We start from the raw sequence: 3,855 nt of genomic DNA, 5'->3' as shown, positions 1-3,855 counted from the left end.
ATTGGCAGCTCTAGCAGCGAGCCATTTATTTTGTTTTCTCTTCCACCGCCTACGGTGGATCAGTTTTGTACCCTTGATAAGGAAGGGACCTTTTGTAATAGGCTTATTTAATTTTAATGCAAGATATCCTCATTCAACCAAATAAAAAAAAAGTCTTGATGTTAATTGACATGCCTTTTGCCATTTAACTTGAAGTAATTTTGTACTTTCATTTTTATTATATATATTTTTAATAAATATTAATTATAATATTGAGGTATTTTCTTAGTTTATATATAAATCTTTTATTAATGCTTGTATAGATATCCTATGGAATTGCCATTACAAGCACGAGAGGGAATGTAGATTGTTACTTTGTCTTTGTTAGTTACTTACTACTTTTTTCTCTACAACACAATACATGTTTTTATCAACAATAAGCGGAAAGTAATGACCATCACTGGCCTTTATAGCTAAGGAGTGGTAAAGCTAAAGTTCATTGATTTTGTTGGGAAAGAATTTGTGTGGGAGGATTACCTTTATTTTGTGAGGTTTTATATTAATAATAATGGCTTCAAATACGATGATTCATGCTAAGTGACGTTTTATTATTATTATTATTATTATTATTTTTTTTTTTTATACTAAGTGTATGGTTTTCTTTAGAACTCATTTCCATCTACCCATTTTTATTTACCAAAAAAATAAAAACATTACCACTTTTTTTTTTTTTTTTTTTAATTATCACGATGGAGAAAGGGGGACTACTAAATATTATCAACATTTGGAAATCAAAACCTACCAAAAAAATCAACTTATTTATTTACTTTTTACGGGAAAAAAAACAAAACAATTTTTTTTTTTTTAAAGCAAACTAAACTTTTATTTCACTTCATACACTGCCGATTTTTTAAATTTATATACTAATAAATTTAGTATACATATTTTTTTAATGGGCTAGAAAATACTATTGTGTAATTTAGTTTTAAAGTATAATAGTAATGGCTCTTCAAAAAAATAAAATAATATAATAGTAATGGGCCAATTAAATGAGCTTAGGCCCATACCGTTCAACAGTGATCCAAGTACAACTACAAAATTCTTTTGAATTTCGAAAAATGTTACCGTTGTAATCCCTTACATAAACCCACACTCTGTTTTAGATTTTGAAATCACAGAGAGAGAGAGAGATGGGTATCAGCAATGAGGCAAAAGGTTGGGGAGTGCAGAGAGCGCCGTCTCCGTTTGCTTCGGAGGTATTCTTCTTTCTCATCAATCCCTTTGCGGCTTCCATTTCTCTTTCTTTGTCTCTCTTATTATTCTCTATGTATCTGTGACTCTATTTTTATGTATTTCTTTGTCAAAACTCAAAAGATCACTTTGTTTGTTTGATCCACAGGGTGATGGGGCAGGCAAAATGGTTTTTCTTTTTGCCACGGTCATGGGTTTTTGCACAGGTAATTTCCTCTTAATTTAGAATTTGGGCTTTGATTTTCATGAATGATAAGTTTCTATGATATTTCGAGCAACTGTTAGATTAATAATTGACAAGATAGATTTTTATTTTTAAAAATTGAAACAATTGCATGTTAATAGATTATAATCCCCAAGCTATATTCAAATGTTAAAATGAGATTGTATCAAATTAGTTTTCTGTAAAAAATATTTTCAAGAATAAACCAAATTTCAGTTAACAATATTGCTAAGGATCTTGTCAAATTCCTAATTTGTCTCTGTAATCATGATGGTTCTGTTGTAATTTGATACTTTCATGTTTGAAATAGAATTGTTAAGTTTGAGTAGGAGCCCCTTTCTGTTGCAATTACATTTCACTACTTGTGACAAATCGTTTTCCTCCTTGTAAACCATAATTTTTTTTCTTGAAAATTCACAAATTTTTGTAGAAATTATGAATCCATGACCTTCACGAAAATTTCTAGCAGAAAAATACCATGCACAATGAAGGAAACTTAGTTTACCAATACAACAACCAAATGGCTAAGCTAAGACTGTCTTCTTTAAGTTCTGTACCCCTATTTTATCAGGAAAGTTTCTTTAGAATTGACCCGGGTGGAGATTCTGTGGAAGACTGCTAGAAATGTTAATTCAATAGCAGCCCCTGTTGGTTGATGCTTAATCACTTTTAAGCTGGCAAGTTGTTTCTCTAAGATAATAAGAGATATATCTCTCTAATGCATTTCTTTGAGATGCCAAGAGATACATTTAAGCCAATTATCAACTCATAGCGGTTTATACTTTATTTTCACCCCCCTTTCTGAATTTTTCTTGCCACCTTAGTTTTTCACTCAAGATGTGTATTATGTGAGTTTGCAAATAACCAGTATCTGGGATCCATTCTTAAATACATTTGATAGATGTATGTGGTTGTGCATGTGTGTGGGGTTTGTCGTTAATCTGCTTGAGGAAATTCTATTCTACCCGCTTGGTTGTAGGCTATCTGATTTCCTTCTATTATTTATTTGGTTCTATTTCGATAATTTTCACAAATTTCTTTTCTTTTTCTTTACGATTTTTTCCTTGGCTAGCTTTGACCTGTTTCTCAATTCTTGTTTTAGCCTTGTCATTTTCATTTTCTTTTATCTTCATATTTTCTTGGATTCTAAAGAAATTCTCATCTATTTTATCTTGGTTTTCCAATCTTCTTATTTTTTTCAGCTAGATTTTTAAGATAATTTATTTGTTCTAGGATTTTTAATCCAAGTGTAGTTTTTTATGTTGCACTCGTCCTTTTTTGCCTTCTAACCTTTAATTTTGTATCGAGGTGATCTTCTACACTTAGAGTAGTGTAATTCTGGTAAGACTAGTTGATCATCACCAATAATCATATATCCTGCATATTCTTATTCTACTATCTTGGATTTTCTGGAGATTCTGAATTTTTGCTCCTTAGCAACTCTTCCTTTTTTAGAGGTTTGCTAACTTTCAATTTGTACAAATTTAGTACATTCTTGAATCGATTGTTCTATTAGGTTTTTTTTCTAGAATATGGAGCTTTGACAGTTGCATATGCTATCTGGTTAAACTGATTCTTGTGGGGTTTTAGAAGAACTTTTTCCTGTAGATCTTGTTTTTTTGTACAGACTTGGGTTGGGTACTTCCTTATCTAATGAACTGCATATTTCTGCTATTCCTTATTATCATTTTCTTCTAATGTAGTAGGCTTTCAAATATACTTCTATTATATTTCTACCTGTTATCCCATAAGGTGTTCAAATTTTATTGATGAAACAACCCTCATGTTAATGCAATTTGCATTGTAAAAACAATCAAGAAATTATTTTTTCTTTGTGGGCATTTTTATATTCTTGGTATATATTTCTTTAGGTTTCGGAATAATTATGTAGGTTGACAAGAGCTCGGCCTATACTGGAGCTGCTGATGATAACATTTTCCAACTCTAAGGAGAGATAGACATTCTAGAGCAAATAGTGATGGAGCTGCTGATGATTCTGCTCAGAAGCAGATTGAGTTTTCTGCTGCTTATGCTTTGGAGTTGTGTTTTATGTTCAATCAATGCTTGAAAGTGAATAATATGCTTCGCCTCCCCCCCCCCCCCCCCCTTATTTTTCCCTCAGTGTTTTATACTCTTATTGATTGCTATGCAACTGGCTTTTTAACATTTCTGAAGTAGACAGCATTTTTGCAGTGTATTTTATTTCATTTATCTTGGTTGTTGAGAGTGTCATGATCTAAATTTGATCCATACACGAATCCATTTCGATCATTTAGCACTAATTCCATTTTCCTTATTACATTTTTGATAATTATGTCCTTCCTCTTTACTTCTGCCCATCTTATTTTGGGCTTCCCTTTGGACTATTTTCACTCTATTTGCATCAAATTATTGAGGATCCA

The 3,855-nt window shown here is 31.4% G+C and overlaps 1 long non-coding RNA gene across 1 annotated transcript; it reads left to right on the top strand.

Moving 5' to 3' along the window:
* The first annotated feature begins 1,156 nt into the window (after positions 1–1,156).
* Positions 1,157–3,493, top strand: LOC126729040 (uncharacterized). Its single transcript, XR_007656467.1, has 3 exons — positions 1,157–1,235; positions 1,379–1,436; positions 3,345–3,493. It is a non-coding gene; the product is annotated as an uncharacterized LOC126729040 (long non-coding RNA).
* Positions 3,494–3,855: the final 362 nt, after the last annotated feature.

This window comes from Quercus robur, chromosome 5, assembly GCF_932294415.1.
Source record: "Quercus robur chromosome 5, dhQueRobu3.1, whole genome shotgun sequence".
Lineage (NCBI taxonomy): Eukaryota > Viridiplantae > Streptophyta > Magnoliopsida > Fagales > Fagaceae > Quercus > Quercus robur.
The sequence above is the reverse complement of the archived record's forward strand: the minus strand, read 5'-3'. Positions and strand labels throughout refer to the sequence as shown.